Consider the following 19,264-nt stretch of genomic DNA (forward strand, 5'->3'; position numbering starts at 1 on the left):
TTACTGACCTTGTGAAAGTCGTTTGTAAAGTTAGAGACCTGAAATTCAGATTTGGTTATCGCATTTGTCGTAATTGTTTCTGGTTGTGTCGTGATGGACTGGAAAGCTATAATATTCATACTGAAAATTGTTATCTAAATGCCCCTGCAGTTATTCAAATGCCATCACCAGATAAAAATGAATACAAGTTCTCAAATTTTTCAGCTACGTGGTTTGTTCCTCTGGTCATTTATTTTGACTTTGAATCTTTTCTCCTACCCGTCGCTGGATGTGATGCAGCAACTGACCAATCATCAACACGCGTGATTGAAAAGCACGAGCCATGTGGATTTGCTTTGGCAGTTGTTGATCATCACTCGAATGTTTCCTATTTTCATCATGTGGACAGCTCAGAAGATTGTATGGGCAACTTTGTTCGAAAGCTGCATTCGTTAGCAATCCGTTAACATACATGAACGCAAAAAACAGTTTCCTTTCTACAACGGAAATCGGAGAAGCTTGGACAAAAAGAGCGCTACACACTGTTGGATATGCGAAGAGCCATTTGACAGCGAGCTTGACCCCGAAGAGAGCATAGATTTAGACCATTGTCATTTTAGTGGCCAATTCTTTGGCTGGGCACACGAAAAGTGTAATCGAGCGAGACGATATGTCAATTTTACGCCTGTGGTCGGTCATAACATACAAAACTATGACTTACATCATATTTGTCTTGCTCTGAACAACTGTGAGTCTACCACAACAATAAAAGTCATTCCGTCAACAGATGAGAAATACATATCAATGACATTCGGAGTTCTGATTGATACTATTACAACTCAAGAAGGAAGAACACAAAAAATTTACGAGTATCTAAGATTCATCGATTCGTACAAAATGATGAACAGTTCGCTGGAAAAACTTGTAGAAATTTTGCCTGACACACATTTCGATATCATGAAAGCAATGTTCCCCTCGGTTTCCGAATCAAACGCACACTTACTCAAACAAAAAGGATATTATCCTTATTCTTATGTATGTGATCGTACAAAGTTTTCTGAGCAATCTCTACCACCCCTCTCAGAATGGCGCAATACATTAGAAGGCGGAAAATTGGCTGTTAGTGAAGAAAATTTAGGTCATGCTAACCAAATGTGGAAGTTATTGGGGTGCAAAACTTTACAAGACTATCATGACGCATACCTTAAACTGGACTGCGCATTATTAGCCTGTGTATGTGAGTTTCACCGTGAACTTAGCTTTCGAACATACAAACTCGACTGCATGCATTTCTACACTCTCCCCAATATGGCAAAAGAAGCGTCACTAAAGATATGCAGGGCAAACATTGAGCTGATGACAGAACGAGAACATTTGGACATGATTGAACCGGCAATACGAGGAGGAGTAACATCTGTTTACGAGGAGCGTCATTTTGTTGCGAATAATAAGTATTTATCGGATTACCGGCCCTCTGAGGAGTCAACTTTTGCGCTCTGTGTAGACGCAAACAATCTCTATGGAGGTGTCATGCAAATGGACATGCTACCAGTGGGGGAATTCGCCTTCAACGTAGAAATTACACTTAACGAAATCCTCAATACTCCTAACGACGCTTCAGTTGGTTATTTTCTTGAAGTAGACTTAAATTACCCTGTCCACTTACACGATGACCACCGAGACTTTCCCCTTGCCCCTACCAAAGAAATTGTTCAAGATGATTGGTTGGGCGAATATCAACTTGAGCTAAAAGAACAACACAGATTACCCAGCTCGAATGTTAAAAAGTTGCTTCAAACGCTATTCGACAAAAAGAACTATGTATTGCATTACAAACTGCTCAAATTATACGTTAGTCTTGGATTAATTGTTGACAAAGTACACCGTGTCCTACAGTTCAAACAAGCGAATTGGTTAGCACCCTATATAACACTCAACAGTAATAAACGTCAAGCCGCCAGCAATAAATTCGAAGAGAACTTTTATAAGCTCATGAACAATGCAGTATATGGTAAGAATTGCGAATCGAAACGCAGACGAAGTAAGCTTACCATTGCACGAGATGCTGATCAAGTTCTGAGTTCCATTTCAAAGTTTGAGTTTGATCGGTTCATGATATTCGGAGATAACCTGGCCGCATTGTCCCTCCGCGCAAGAAAGATTTATTGGAATACCCCAACAATAATTGGAGCAACTATACTTGATCTGGCCAAGTATCAAATGTACAGTTTCCATTACTTCACAATGCGCGCTCATTTTGATTGTCGTTTGTTATATAGTGACACGGATAGTTTACTATATAAAATCCGGAGTAAAGACTTTTATGAGGAATTAGCAAGAAAGCCCACTTCAGTTGTTAGTGAATTCGATTTCTCCAATTATCCGAATGATCACTATTTATACAGTACGGAAAATAAACGGGTAGTCCTCAAGTTTAAGGACGAATTTGCAGGAGATTTTATTACGGAGTTTGTGTGTTTAAAGCCGAAACTATACTCAATACTCTCAAAAAGTAAGTATTCTTTGTCTTTTCTAAAGCATGTTAGTTCTATCTTTAAATTACAAAGGTTGTTAGTAGGCTCCTGAATGGTATTAGTTTTATTATTATATACATAGGGGTTAGTAAACATATAAAGACTTGATTAAAGGCTTTTTTTCTCTTTAGGTTGTCGAAAACTTTCGGCTAAAGGAGTAACAAAGGCCGCTCAACAACGTCTCCGGCATGATGATTTCTTGAGCACACTGACGACAGGGAACGTGTTTCGCACTAAAAACACACGAATAATGTCCGATCATCATGTATTGAAAACTGTTACTACCAACCAAATATGCCTTTCAGCGTTCGACAATAAAAGGTTTATTCTACCCTGCGGAACAAAAACTCTACCCTTTGGACATTATGAGACCGTTGATTGTGGTGTGGATGAAATTGATTGGGGTAGTGATGATATTCAGTGGGATAATGACAGTTACTCAAACTTACTTCTCAGCTCTAGTCCAGAATGGGATAATGACTTTGTAGTGTCCCAAACTTCCTCAACAGCCGCTCTCTCAGTGCCAGACTCCACCACCAGCTCTTGGGAGACTACCGACCCAGGATTAGTAGTAACTGAGCAGATAACTGAATCTGATATTGATACTGACGATATTGCAGATATTGACGCCAGTTCCAGTGAAAGCTCCTCTCCTGACAACCCCTTCATAAACTTTGAAGCTGAAGAAGCAAGCAGCAGCGAAGAAGAACCAGCACGCAAAATAAGACGGCGCTAATGCCAATTTAATTGCATGCAATTTTGGTGAAACTGCGTGTAGTAATACACAGTGTAAATATTTAATTTGTTTGGAGTGTTTAGTTTGGTTTCAATTCAATCTTTTCTTACAAATCTAACAAACCGGAGAAAGGCGCAAAGGGAAAGGAATAAAAGCGGAAGAAAGCTAGTTTACATGTATCACGCACGGCCGTTGTTTTACATGTAGCGCCGCCAAGGATAACCCCCTATTATCACACGTATTAATTCGAAGGATAACCCCCCCCCCCTATCTTAGTACCCTATTATCTTACTACTAGCACCAGACAAAACATTTCAACATATTCGGCAGGGTACCACTTCAATTGTTAGTAAAAAATGAGAAAAAATGTTCAATTAAGTACACAATTTCACAGCAAATCTTCTTGTATATACGCACCTGGAAAGTCCTCAAAATGTAAGTTTAGTAAAACCTTTCAATTCAACTACCTGAAAACATTTCTCAAAAAAAAGTTTCCTGATTTTGTAAACTTGTTCAAAGAGTAGAAAAATATTGGAATTCGGAGACCAAACCCAATCTTGTATATGTACCAATCCCAATCACAAGATGGCCAAATGTATCAAGAAGGAAATATGGTTATGTGTCGATTTTTTTTATCAAAAGCCTGATCAAATGAAGTCTGAAGAATGGCTACCGAAAAAATCATTGGCTGGGGAGGGGTTTTCACTCATCAAAGATAAACACAAGGAAGAAGATCAACGCAACAAAATGACAAAAAAACAAAGAAACATTTGATACAAACACAAGCAGGCTCGTTAGTGTGCGTTCGCACATGATGTTCCGACCCTACATCTACATTTTTGACTTAATTGTCAATCAAATGAAGAGATAGTCAAAAATAGATGTTTGAGTTTGAAAAAACTGTTACAAAACCTAACTACTAAATGAATTACATAATGCCATGTCTCATTACAGCGCTCACGAGATCTGCCATTGAAAAGACTACGAGAAAAAACAACAAACAACATAAGCAAAAAAAAAATTTCATTGCAAATACTCAATATATAAATATGAAGGCATCTTGTAACAACGTCAAAATCAATCAGATGAAACCTTAACTACACAAATTTAGTTTTCCCTATCTATACAGCAGATGGATGTTTTTCATAATGAAAATAGGTAAAAGTCAATCAATTTTTTTTAAACCAATCAATTTCAAAAGTCTTAAAAATCTTTAGCTTATAAAAAAATAATTCCTGATAGATTTACTAAGAAGTCAGTATGAAAACAATAGGAAAAGATTTTGGTTAGACTAGGCCATATGAACGGACTAAAGACGCAGAAAATCTCAAATAATTACGAAATTTGCAAAAACACAAATCATTGAAGCCATTAAAATCATTAGCCATTATCTGAACATTATGTATTTTTATTTCAGTTTTTATTTATACTAGTTCAGCTGAAATTGTACTGAACGAATAAATAAGTTCATATGGGTCACATTTGAAAATCATTGGGATCTGTTATTACCTGAATGTGCAAAAAGAAGAGAAAAGAAACACAAATACACCACAAACAAAATTTTTATGAAAACGCATCTTGTCCAACAAACAAAATATCAGTTGCATCATAATATCAGAAAACATGATAGTTTTTGTAATTCAAGGAAATGGATGGGACCTCTTAATGACGTGAATAAGTAACAAGTTGAAGAAAAGAACAACAAAAACTGAAAAGTTTCAAAAACCTTTGAAAAAGTATAATATCAAAAACTTTAAGACTATTCGCTATAAACTGACTGCTTAGGGTAACATCATTTATTTAATCGGCAACTAAAATTTTGAGACCGATGAGCATTTTACGGCTATTTAAAGAAAAAAAGGCAAAAACAGCAAATTCAAAAAAATTGTCAAAGCCTGAACTTTTCATTTTACAGAATGAACTTTTCATTAAATTTTTTATTTTTTCAGTTAATTATTTAACAGCAATGGAATTGTTTTTATTCTTACAAAATGACTTGAAAAACAACATATTTAAACCAATATATTAAAACCACAATGTTTTTTAGAAAACCACTAGTATGAAAGCCATTACATTCAATAGCTTTCAATTGAAATAAATGCACACCCTTAATTCTTCCTCGATTGAAGGGCAATGACATAGTGCAACCATAGGTCACGGATAACTCATCACAATAATTCGTATGGCAATGAAAATTACATTAGGACCAAGAAATTTTTGAGAAAGCACCTCGTATCAACGTCATAAAATTCAATAGCTTTCAACAGAAGCCCTTGAAAACGCAAAACTATGTCTAGATTTAACGACAAGATTTTTTTATCAATTAAAAGTTATCAGTAAGACAATACAGCTGGTCAAAGAATATGAAAACAGCAACTTATACAGGCAAAATCCAATAAAACAGTGGAAAAGTGCGAGGAAAGTGTCGAAGCCATTTAAAAAATAAGCTTTTCTCTGAAAACTTATTCTACGATCCCTTGAACGTCTTCTCTGAGCCAATAAGCACTATCAATGTTAGGATAATGCAATATTACAAAAGGAACTATAATTACGAAAAAAAGTAGACAAAAATTAAAAATAATTTTGAAATCGTGTGGCCTTGAAATCATATAACCAATAGTTAGAAGATAAAACCACCAACTAAATAAACTTTTGTTGAAGAACAAATGAAAGTGGTTCTGCCATTACAGAGACTGACTTACAGTTCACGAAAATAAGCTTAATATTGATTTATGTTAAAAAAAATTCTAAAAAATTTTTTAAAGACTTAATAGCTTTTAAATTTAATAGCGTTCAACGGGAGTCAATAAATACGCTAAATTAGGCGTCCATATGGGGAAAAGTAAGTTTTTGATGCATAGGTAATCAAAAAGACATCACAATAAGTCATATGACTATGAGAAGAACAAATACAGGCAAAAACCAAAAATTCAGTAGAAAAGTGCGAGAACAAAGTGTTGAAGTCAATTAAACCTAAAATTTTTTCTCTGAAATTAGTAACTCAGATCCATTGAACGTCTTCGTTAAAACAATGGGAGCCATCAATATTAGGATAACGTGATAAGATTTCCAACGCAACCATTAATACGAAATGTTCAAAAATTAAAAAAAAAATTGAAATGTTGTGGCATTGAAGTCATATAGTCAATAGTTAGAAGATAAAACCGCTAACGAGATTAAGTTTGGTTGCAGTACGAAGGAAGGGAGTCCTGTCATTACTGAGACTGACTTATAGTTCACAGAAATTAGTTTATGATTAGTTAAATTTAAAAAAAATCGAAGATTTTTTCAAAGTCTTAAAAGCCATTAGCTGTCCACTCAAAGCACTAGATAGGTTCACTTAATGCTCATTGCGAAACCTATCGCACTTTTAGTCAACGAGTTTATGCCATAAGATTCCAAAAATTTAGTAAAACCTCGAAAAGAAAGTCAAAATTTCATTTAAAATTACGAAAGCTGAGATACGAAACCAAAAAAAACATGAGCGATTCATTGGAAACAATTTTTTCGTTTACTGGGCTTGAATTGATTGTTAATGAGATTTGCCATTAACGGAACCTCGATATGAAAAGTGACTTGAAAAAACAAAAAAAGTGTGTAAAACTTTCTAAAAAACGGCCTTAAAATAGAATTCGATTTTTTTAAAGCAAACATCCCTATGAGAAAGAACTAGTCTCTTTATCGCCTTTCGTCTATTAGGTACAGAAAATTGATTTATTTTGTGGCGTGAAATGTAATTTTGAAGTAAAAGTTTTAAAATAATAATAATAATTCAACAAAGATTACGGTAAAAGTGAACAAAAGTGAACCCAATATACCGTCTCCACATGAAACTTTAAACCTCGATAACTCCTCAAAAAAAACGCAATTCAAAAAAAATTTTTAATTTCGAATGAGCTTTTTAATGATATCACTCGCATTTCTCTACGGTGAATGTATCGATCGGCCAGGAATGTCTGAACAAAAAAAACCATTTGAGTATGTTCCTCCTCTCAGCACAAATGGGGTCGGAACAATAAGAAATCACTGCAATTACAAACGTGAAACAAACAAAGAAAAAAGTCATTACTATCCACAGACTGATTGCATTCATAAAACTGGGAAACACCCCATTAAAACGAAAATAACATCACCTCACAGTTAATAACATCACCTCACAGTTAATCACGCAATTGAGCAAAATTTAATAATGTCTCTTGAGAACCAGCTTAACTGGTCATTCAGAGCAACATTTTTTAGACAGAAATTTGAATCTGATCAAGATATTAAATGCAGTCGGATTATACTACCCGTAAAACTCTTTTTAAAATTAAAAAGATTACAATACTTTTGGAAAATAAAAAAACAGTTACGACCTGCTTTTTCACCAACACCGGGACGTCCTTTAATCACCTGGAATCTTCATGAGTCTGTAAGGACAAAAAATTGTTCTGGGACCAAAAATTTTTCTCTATCAAAAGGCAAAACTCGTTTGTTAGATTAGCGATACTAGATTGGAATGAACTACCCAGCGAGATTAAAATCAAACAAGACAAAAAAAAATTCCCCAAGCAACTTAGAACTTTCTTCTCCTCCTCAGCTTACAAAAGGAACCCTTTTTAGTGGAAGGTTACTTGTTCAACATGGCGTGACTTAAAATTTGGAAAACGAATTAGAACTACTGTTTACTGGTTGGGTTGACTTTATAAACTTAATTAAATTTTATTTTGAGATATGCGACATAAATTGAATTTAACTCAAGTTTTCTGTTATAATATGTAAATAATAAATCCATTTAAATAATTACACTGCCGGACTAATATCAATTGTAATCGTTGATGTGGATCGGAATTCAGTGTTTTTTTATTCTAAAGCATGAGCATTAGAGATTGGCAGTGAGAAAAGTAAGTATATTCCAAGGACATCTGAGGAAAAGGCATGCATGCAATCATAGGTAACCGAGCAAAAAACTCACTCAAACAACACAATGAAGGCGGCCAATTACCCAATCAATCCAACAATTATCAATAATTTCTTCAGATAGCTCTTGTCTCTGTTCAGAGTGCTGGAAACAACTTTAACACATGTTTTTCCTGATACAGAATGAAATAGTTGATTTACTGATCAGAGCGTCATTGAGAATTTACAATCCCAAGACACCAATGTTACACTTAGTATAGCCGATGTACCCAAAGCGAAAGAAATGGAGACAAAAAATCTTTCTCCCAGAATAAAGGAAATACAATTGAAGCTGCCTTCCCTGTGAGCGTTGGTTCTCCCGTCATTCTTTTCACAAAACAGACTATGACTATAACAAATTGAAAAAAAGTTCAACCCTTTGTTTTTTCAAAAATTTATGTCTAATTGGTAAAATTTGCCGTCTTTTTTGACCGAGAAGACTATGAGCAACAATGACTAAATGACTGCAAGGTTCGAACACGAAGTAAAACCGTCCCCGTTCAAACTGATTTAGAATGCGTAGTCAGTGTACTCATAAGAGCCAAACGAAAACAAAGAAGCTGCAATTATGCAATAACGGCTTAGGCATAAGATCAAGTTAACCAATCAACTAAAATTCAACCTTGGGACAGCAATATTCAATGACTCAAAGATTCTAAAAACAATTAGTGTGAAAAAATTTTTATCAAGAATCAATAGATACGGTCTTCAGAAAGGTTTTGTCAAAATTCTACAGAAGTCAGAAATGCGAAATTTTATCAAAACGGAATAGTATTGGCAGCACCATCAATTAGTGAATTGCAACAATTTGGTAAGTTTGAAATGCGTAAAAAATGCATGAAAAATAATGCCAAGGTCACAATCTTTTAGACGGATATCATTTTTTGCATTGGTTGATTGGAACTTATTTTAGATTTTGTACGAGACTAATAATTCTGATAGCCGAGATTCATTCAACATTTCTGCATGTGAAAGTGTCCAAACGCGAAAAAAAGGTCCTTGAAGTTTTTACAGAGACCAAACAATAACTATAGGTAGGTACACGTATGCTAGTACAAACCCGATGGTTTTGAAGCAAACTTTGCAATGTGCTTGATCTATGCTCCGAAAAGTTTGGGCATCGACGAGGAAAGTACGATTTCTATAGCAGCAAAAACAGTTCACAAAACCCAATATAGGGATAATTTCATTGAACAGTAGCTCTGTAGAAACGCCATTGGAAGATATCGGAGTGTTCAAATAGCCCCAAGCCCTTCTCTGAAGACACAAATTTCTGTACAATAAAGGACAATTAACAACAAGGGAGCCAAAAAGTTATTCCGGGAGAACTAAAACCAATTAGTCATGACTAAAAAATTTATATTGAACCGCATACTGAAGTATCGCAAGTGCTGGGACTACAATGGATTTTTACTGACGATTCTTTTGAGATTTGCATAAAAGTGTCAACTACAATAATACATATATCCTGCGGTTAGACTCTTCGGTAAAATAACAAATCCTATTGTTTCGTCAACTCAATCTTCATATCATAGAACTGATGAGTGGAATTTGAATGGAAATTTGGACAACAATGAAAAAATAAAGCAAAACCTAACACCGCTCAAAACTTTTAATGTAAAAGGATGAACTTCCTATTATGGTTGAAATAAGAATCGATAGAGGATACTCGTTCGCCGAAAAGATGAAAATTGAGCTTCATGAGTTTGCTGAGGTCTCCCAAGGCGCCATTTGTGCAATTTCTGAGCTACGGTCACCTAAAGCAGCATCCAACGGAGCTTATGTTTGTAATTGGAAAAAGAGAAGTGGCTCCCATGCAACACATTTCAACAAGTGCCTCCTAAAACAGCAGTGAATTAAGACAACAAATTTCGAACGAACAAGAGATGAAAGTAAACAACTGCAATTTTTGGAAACCAAACTATAGTCATACAATGAATACATAGCGCTCACCACAAACAGTAACTATTTTTTATCAAATTATCTGCAAGCGATACGGGGACATATTAGCATTTTCAGCAACCAAGTCATTTTTGACACAATACTAATCAACATTGTGGAACTCACTGGCTGTATGAGCAACTCAACTCTAATTTAAGAGCTTTTTAATACAGCAGGTCTTAGGAAGACTTTTCAGCCTTCGATTTGTTTCCCTATCAGATTGAACTGGTGCACAAAAATAGATCCCGCATCGTGTAATCTGCAGTTAGCGAAGTTCAACTTTATATTGGAAAAATATCGCTGAACAAATAGTTATTGGTTTTTAAATGTAATTGTAGCGGTAAATCTGATGTGTAAATACAAATGCGAATTGCAAAAGCGTGCAATGCGTGCAGAATTTGAATCAGCGAAACAATCTCACTGTTGTAAAGCTTTCCCTGTTGTAAATGGGAGAGCAGCCGTTACAAAAAACTAAAATCACATTTTTATTTTAATGATCTCATTTAATTGTTATCTTTAAAGAAACACAACAGAGAATTCAAACAATTTTTATTTGGAACTTTTATGTGGAGTCGGAAAAATTCATCTTCCTCTCCCACAAAGAAACCTTATCAATCTGTTCAGCTAGTTCCTCAATCTTATCCGGTGCCTATAAGTTTTGCTCATGAAGATTTAAGCGCATCACTTAGTTCAGATAAACATTTTTTATTTGTGTTTAAAATTATATTCATTGTATTCAAAAAGGTTGGCGCCTTCCCCAATGTAGCCCCCGCACACACTCATTCACTCAATCACTCACGCACATTCAAGCACACACATATAAATATACATATATAAATATTATTATAAATATACCTCAGTCTGGTAGAGGGCGGGGTATAACGGGTATGACCCAGAAATTCCATCAAAATTTATTAATTTTAAAAAAAAAACTATCAAATTAATTGCATGGAAACGACCAAAATTTTGAAATAAAGAAAAAGTTTAGCTGAATAGGGAGTAAATTTTTTCGATATATCACAAACTTAAACTTTTTAGTTCTTTGAATGGAGAGACGTGTTAGTAGCGGTAGAATACGATTTTAAAAATCTCACAAAAATGAAAACTCTACTCTAATTTTTAAGCTCGAATTGTAGCCATACAATTCATCATAGAAAACTTACCTGCTTAGGACTCCCCTATATTACATTGTCCACTTCTGAAGCTGGCTAAAAATGCCGTCAAATTGGGAATGTTGTTTGTATCTGTATCTATAAATGTATATCTATATTTACTCAAGGTATGCTGCACTCTTCATTTCTGTTTCAGATTTGGCTGTTTGATGATTGGCATTGATAACATACACGTAGTAGAAATATACAGATGGACTATTAAAAACCACCAAAAAGCAGAAAAACAAATTGGCCGATTATTTTGGATGGTATCTCTTTATTTACAAACGCATTGATCGCGTTTTTGTTGCTATATTAAAACAACAAGTATTATAATATGAATAATACAAACCCAATTACTGCTTACCGATTCATTGTTGACACAAATACTGTAATTTTTTCAATAACAGGTACTTTGAAAATTTACTGCAAGGTAAAAATGACAGTTTCTGGATCAAAAGTAATGGTTGATATTATGCATAATACTTATTTATTTAATACCGACAAAACCATATTCTACAGAAGCAGAGCCATGCAAGAACCTGCAAGAATATTGCAAAATGATTTAAAACGTGCAATATTCGTGCAAGAATATTGCAGGACAACAATGTTGACAAAAATATAAATCAGTGTACTAATACAACTTTCGGCTAATAGTGCCAGTGATTTCTTCTGGCTTCAAACCGGATAGACAATGAGTATAAAATGATGAAAGGTGTCACACGTCACAGAATTGAAAGGAATTTTTCCATTTTGCAAAAATTTATAAGATACGCTCCGGCTTTTCCATAATGCATTTGTCTTAGTACCTTCGAGTGTGACTTGACGTGATAAGGAGAATTTTTGATAGATATTTCTGCCGGTCATAAACATAAAGCTGCTTTAGACAAAAATGGGGGCAGCTGAACAGAGATATAATTTAATGTACTTACATACATGCATTCAAGGCCTTTGTATGATTAGCTAATTCTGTGAAATCCAAAAAATCAAACCAAGGTATTTCAACAAAAAGCGTATTAAAAAGCCGTTTAAAGTTTAAATCTAGTTCCATAATTTGAAGATGATAAAGTCGAAAAATGAAAAATTCGTACTGCGGCGAGCTTGATGTTTTCTCAGGTTATCTATTTCATGGGTAATAAGTACTTATTAGAAATTCAACTCACGGCATGAGATAAAAGTATACATTTATTCACATACTCTCATTTCAGTGACAAAGTTGCCAGATAACTTGGTAATTTTAAAAATAAAAACAAATCAGTCATTTTTTTTTGAAAAAAATGACTGATTTTTTGGGAAATAAAACAATTCACGACTGCTTTTTTTTCAAACCAACTGACCGTCGAATTAAATTAAATTTCCGGGAGTGAAGTGTTTTTGATTACGGGGTGTTTTTCTCAAATAAAATAGATATTAGAGAAAGCGCAGATAGAAACAAGCTGAGCCTCAAATTTTGGACTTTTATCAATGGATTTTTATCAACACTCAAAGTTCCACTCAATTTATTAAGCAGTTTACAGAATCATGATTTGCAAACCTCCACGTTGACACCGATCCTGCTCTCAATCTTTCTCTCACTCATCCATTTGATTTTCGTTTCCAATAGCCAAGCAGTTGATTGCTAAAATAGTTCCCTAATTTCGTTGAAGCAAGACAAAAAATCGGATTCAAACTGCCAAATTGCACTCCAGCCATCAGTGATGATGATTGCGCTCCCTCTTATTGGGCATGTTGCAAGAGTTTCCTCGAATGGGCGTTTACCTGGTGCAGTTTTCACACAAAATTATCATTGTAGTTGATCCAGGCATGGGTGTGATAGGACAGGACAGCATGTGCCAATCGATTGAGGAGAGCTGACTTAATATGAATTATTCAGACTTCTATTGTTTCAAGTAGCGCTATTTGCTTCTGCGTGAGACTGCTTCACAGAAGCCTTCAAAAGACTCAAAAGCCAATGGAAAATACCAATCCCAAAATACCAGCACTTTTGTGTGTAATGCTCAAACCTATTTCCCTAAGTAGCTGCGAGAGCCAAACCACAACACCTCACCCCAATCGATAAAATGCTAGTATTCAATGTAGTAGACAGTAAATTGTTACATCCAGAGCAGCTGGTTGCTCAACGTTACAAATAGCAAATAAGTAGATATCACCTCGCCTGGAGTTTCTCTAGCATTCCGGACCCTTCGGTTCACAACATTATGGTGAGACAGTAACTGCTGTAGATGCTAAAACTACATTGACCCTCACTTGATCATTCCGTGATATCATATCAGCATGTCCAAAACACAATAGGGCTAAGTGTGCCTAGAGAATTAGACCTCAACTATATCGCTCTGGAAAGCCGGAACTCCAATTCTCTATTTCAGAGCCACTCGAGCTAATTCAGTTGAGGATGAAATATAAATAAAAACTGGAGCTGCAGAGAACAAGTATCCTGACAAGCAATCAAAATGAAAGTAGTCAGGTATTATAGAGCATATTGAGCAAATAGACCTTCAAATAGACCTACACCTGCTGCAGTTTTTACACAAAAATATCATTGTAGTTGATTCAGGCATGAGTGTGATAGCGACAGCATGCGCCAACCAATTGAAGAGAACCGATATAGGGGATTGAGACTCCGATTGTCACAAGCAGAAATATTTGCTTCTGCGTACGTGAGAATGCCTCAAGGAAGCCTCTAAAAAACTCAAAAGCCAACGTAAAAAATAATCCTAAAATCTCAGCACTTTTGTGCGTAGTGCTCATGCCTATTTTCCTCAGCAGCTGCGATATCAAAATACAAACTCTTCGCCCCCTCTCCCTCGATAAAATATCTAGTATACATTGCAGAATACAAAAAATGGTTACGTCCAGAGTAGCTGGATGCTCAGCGTTACACCTCGCCTGGAGTTGCTCTTGCGTTCCAGACCCTTCTGTTCACAGGAAAGTGAGACATTTACTGCTGTAGATGCTGACACAGCATTGTCTCTCACCTGATAATACCGTGATATTATATCACCATGTTCGTCAAAATGATAGGGCCAAGTGTGCCAAGAAAACCGGACCTCCAATATCGCTGTGTAGTACTGGAATTCCAATTCTGTACTTCACAGCGGCTCGAGCTCACTTGGTGGAAGATGAAATTCAAATAAACAACTGGAGCTGCAGAGAACAAGACTCCCGACACGCAATGAAAGCGAAAGTAGACAGGTATTTTTTCTTGAGGTGAGTGCTTTTAAAGCAGATTTGTCGATTTTTTCTTGAAATGTGGAGAAATCTTGGAAAATCTGAGAAAATCAAAATCTGAAATCAATATTTTTCACCTTTCCTATCAAAAACAGCTGCAGGTAACATCTTTCCCGCCAATAGCCTGCAAAGGGTCCGTACACTGGGAGGTGGAGCAAATATAAGCAGATTTCACCTAATTAATTGCTGCTCTTATTCTATTTTTTTTCAGTTTTTCAATCGCTTTGTTGGAAAAAGAATTACAATGTAAGGAAGGAACCTTTTTAAAAGCTCCAAGTCAGTTGCACAAAAAGCCAAGGGTACGTTGAATAAAGTTAACATGAGCCAGGCATCCTAAAAGCTGTTGAATTTTATCAACCGTTTCGCAGCAGACACAGGGCTTCTAAGATAGGGGAACGAACTTCAGCACCAAGAAATTTGAGCAACTTTTATTGGTTCATCTGTAACCCGTTATCGACTACTTTAAAGTTTGAAAATGATCAAGATTGCTTTCGGTCTTTCACAGCGCTAGGAAACTTTAAAGACAAAAACAAACTTGAATTTGTTGCAAAGTTCCTCTTCTTTTCCTCCACTACCTCTCTCGTTGATGTACCAGTAGTTTTGTGCATACCCCATCTAGAAGTCTCTTTCAATATACAAATGAGTGGCTAAAGCGTTACACACAACGACAGAGTTTCTAAGGGAACATCTTGTTGCGCTCCTGGTTAGCTCTGAATCACACGGTAGTCGAAATGAAAATCACTGTAATTGATACAAAAGAAAAATAAAAGAAAAATAAAAGAATTTCAAATAAAAGTACGTCCCTTCCTTTTACTCGGTTATATACGTTCTTGAAATCGGTTTGTATAGTGCAACCTTGTCTAGAGCTTTTCAGTTTCTCATGGTCGTTCAGTTGCGTGGCTCTCCAGAATAACAAAAAAGTACTCACCCGTTGCGTTATCTCTTATCCAAATCTGAGAGGTGTTAAAACTCAAATTTGACAACAATAGTAACTCCGCCGCTATTTGAATTAAAAGGAACTGATTAGTTGGAGCTCATGCATTCAATATGCATAACAACAACTGCAGTTTAAATTTTCCGTTGGCATAAAACGGAAAAAATTTTGAATCCCAATCTCTTGAAATTTCGTTTTTCAGGTACCTTTTTCTACAAACTTTTGGCTTATTTACCATAATACATCGACATATTTCTTACACGAAATAAACAATGTAAATTGATATTTGAAAGTAATTAGAACACTTTTCCCATAAACACAACTCGGTGGAAAACATCAGCGTACTCCAGATGAATTTAATGAGTAGAAGTTGCTAGGAATAAGTTCAGAATATTGAATTTTAAAACTTTTAAACTTGGAATTAGACTCCTTTGAACATTCTAAATTCTCGTGAGAGCAGAATGGGCAGAAAAGTAAATCCAAAAAAAAATCTGGTCTCATTTACACAAATCATCAATGAAATTTCAGTTTACTAAGGAAAATATAATTTGGAATTTTCAATTCTGCTTGATTACTTGTTTCCTCAGATACTGAAAGTAGCTGAATTCTATGCAAATATGATCCTTTTGAGAAAAAAAGGGAATTCTATAATATTTTTTATAAAATTTTCAATTGCGTCTTCCTCAATTTGCCTCCAATTCAGATAAAAAGTAGTTCTTCGAATTTGTATGTAATCAAACTTTTCAGTTGGTGGAAGATCTGAAGGAAGAAAATGTAGGTTTACCAAATAATTTTAATGAGCGAAAAGCATCATTGAGGTATTAAATTGTATTTAAGTGATTTTTTATCTCGATTTTTCTCAAACCTCAAGTTGACGTTATGCTACTATCTTCTCTCCCGGACCAGAATCACTTTATTACCCAAAAACAAACGAGAGTTGGAATGCTAACTCTCAGGAAAGTTCAATGCGATCTAACAGAAACATTTGCGTTGATTGTCCTTGACGGTACGGTTAGCCTGTCAAAACATTTTTCTTTGAAAAATAATGTTTCCGTTAATTACTATCTATGCGTTTACTTTAAAATTTTGATGAGAGTATTGCATAGTAATGCTCAACTTATTGAGAAAACATTAATTGGCATTATAACAACAGTATAAGAAACAAAATTTGGCATGAAAAGAATTTTCCTTGAGCGTTCAATTGTTTTTGACATTGACAGAATCTTTAAAAAGTATTGTGCGCAAGTTGGTCTTTACTATTAACAGTACCCTCAATATTGCTTTGCCTCGAAATTTTGTCTTCAATTTTGTCTCAACAAAGGACGATGCCCAAGATTTTATAACAAACACGTGTCGAAATCGATTGCTTGGCATAAAATGCAGTCGGAAAATTTTTTTTCAACTGAAAATCATTGAAAAAACTATTAGCATAACTTTAGTTTCGCATGCAAGTAAAAATGTACACACTAAATTTATCTTCACTTTTCCTTAAATTGAGCTAAGGTACAAATTTACCTTAACACAGTTATGGTAAAATTACCTTAAATTACGTTAACTTTTTTGTAATTATCTGCAGTACATAGCTGTGTAGTTCTAGTAAAATTTCCAAACTTCTTTTCGAGTAGATAATAGATAAACTAGACAAATTCCCAAATCTTATCATGAAAGATCTTGCAATATTCGTGCAAATCACGCTTATCTCGAAAGGACCTTACAGGATCCTGCAAAACAGGCGTCGGGAAATGTTATATAAAATCTTTTTCTCTTGTTTTTTTTGGTGAGAGCCTGTAAGGATCCGGCTTTGCCACGCATCATGTTGGAGCTCCATAGTTTGGGGTCTTATTGGACGCCTTCTCGATGGCGGGCCTGTATAAGGTGTTTACTATGTGCGTACTGAGCAGAGATTCACGCAAAAAAAATACAGTATACTGGAAAGAGTTTTCTCACTAGTCGGTTCATAAATCGACTGGAGGAAATATTTCCCAAAGGGAAATTTCTGGCTTGGTTAAGGCAAAGATAAGCGTATTTTTAAGGTTAGGTTACGGTAATTAATTAAGGTAATTTTAAGGCAAGTTAGAGTAAAATTGAAGACTTTTTCAAGGAAAGTACAGGTAAAGTTAGCCTTTGTTAAGGTCGGTTAAGGAAAGGCAAATCTACCTTAACAGTTGAGGTAAGTTAGGATATTTTCAAGGTAAAATTACCTTAACTTTATTTAGTGTGTACATAGTTCAATAAAGGGAAGCCGGTACAAAAACTTACTCCAGCCAGTTTCCGTTGACCAACTAAAGCTGTCTTAAAGTTCAATTTAGCAAAAAAAGGTGCCATACAAAATTGACTCTTTTTCTTTCCATCTATAAAAAGAAACAGCATAAACTTTTGATTTAAAAATAAATTTGGTTTAGACAAGGAAAGTTTTTTGTTGGACCTGCGAAAGAAATAAGCTGCACATATAAGAGTTTGTCTTGACTTTCATCATTTTTATATCACAAAATTTTCAAAAAATATTTCATCGATTAGTTTTTAGTAACTATTCCTCAAAATAGCTCTTTGATTAGCTAGATCACTTTTTCTCATCAATCTCATCGATTTTAGAAATCTAGCTCTCCACATAACAAACCAATCAGATCTAATGTGCAAAAACCACTAAGCTGATTCACTTCGCCAAAAATTTCTTTGATAATTTCCAGCCAAGATATTAGACAGCATAAATAGTATAAAAAGGTATTTAAAAATCTACTTTCTTAAGGAGTCCATGATATACCAAACTTTATTTAGAATCTACATTTGCTGTAATAATCTTTTCAACAATAAAAACTATCCAATTCGATTGGCGCAATTAGTTCGATGGGCGTTCGAAACAATTTTTCTGAATTTTTTAAAATTTATGCACCACTTACAAAAATGTCACTGAAAACGAGCCAATTTCCAAATTTCTTTTGCAATGACAATTCTTTTTTCTTATTATACTCCAAGACAATTCCAAATCAAGCAGACACGTTACAATAACTCAAGTGAAACCTGACCAGCACTTACAAAAACATCACATCACGAACACAATTCAATCTCACAAAATCCTCTAAATTTGTGAAACGAGCTGAGTCGATAATCGGAATTACAGAGTCGTTTTGGAACCAGAAACAAAGCTAATTGTTTCAAGTAATTTTTTCATCTTAAACTCAGTTTTACTGATTGAAGGGTTGCATTTTGGGAGTTAAACGGTGAGGTTTTAGTCTCTCAGAGAAAATGTATTTTTAGAGAATGATACTTTTAGAAAACTGAGAACAACTATTGGAAACCGCGTTGACTTCCGTCATTTTTTTCTTGAATTTAGGATGTTTCCATCGATCTCGGAAAACAACAGAAAACCCCCTAGCATTTTAGATAGGCAAAACGCCTCAAACCCCCGCTTAACTGTTAAAGAGCTGTGCATTTTGATTGCCTCAGCTACCCGTGAGACCTGATATGAAACTTTCACACCCAAACTATTACAGCCGAAGTTTAATGTTAAATTAAAATTTTGTTGAGTTTTATTTCCTAGCCACCATTTTGTAGCTCATGAAACCCTTCCAACTTCAGGTTCGAACTCAACCGGTTTCGGAAAAAAAAACGTGAAAAACCTTTAATTTTAGATAGGAAAAACCCCATTTGATTTTTAACGAGCTGCGCTTTTAGCGCGTTTGCCCATGCCTCGCGAGCCATGGCCATGACAGAAAAAGAAAAAAAATCAATCTGGCATTCATTTTTTGCAAAAAATATTCAGCAATAAATACAACAAGGCGGCTCAGCAATGTGCGATGGCACATAAGGTTCCGACCCCGCCCAT

At 35.1% G+C, this 19,264-nt stretch overlaps 2 protein-coding genes across 2 annotated transcripts in view; one reads left to right on the plus strand and one right to left on the minus strand.

The window, feature by feature from the left end:
- LOC142351995 (uncharacterized) overlaps positions 1-11,411 on the minus strand; it is a 100,320-nt gene extending 88,909 nt beyond the window's left edge. The window contains exon 1 of the mRNA XM_075404299.1: positions 11,292-11,411. The gene's annotated coding sequence lies outside the window, so the exon portion shown is untranslated. The remainder of the gene's footprint in view (positions 1-11,291) is intronic.
- The window catches only part of LOC142351998 (oligosaccharyltransferase complex subunit ostc-like), a 158,377-nt gene that overhangs the window by 56,953 nt on the left and 82,160 nt on the right, over positions 1-19,264 (plus strand). The window lies entirely within an intron of this gene.

This window comes from Convolutriloba macropyga, chromosome 13, assembly GCF_964194025.1.
Source record: "Convolutriloba macropyga chromosome 13, txConMacr16.3, whole genome shotgun sequence".
In the NCBI taxonomy this organism is placed as follows: Eukaryota; Metazoa; Xenacoelomorpha; order Acoela; family Convolutidae; genus Convolutriloba; species Convolutriloba macropyga.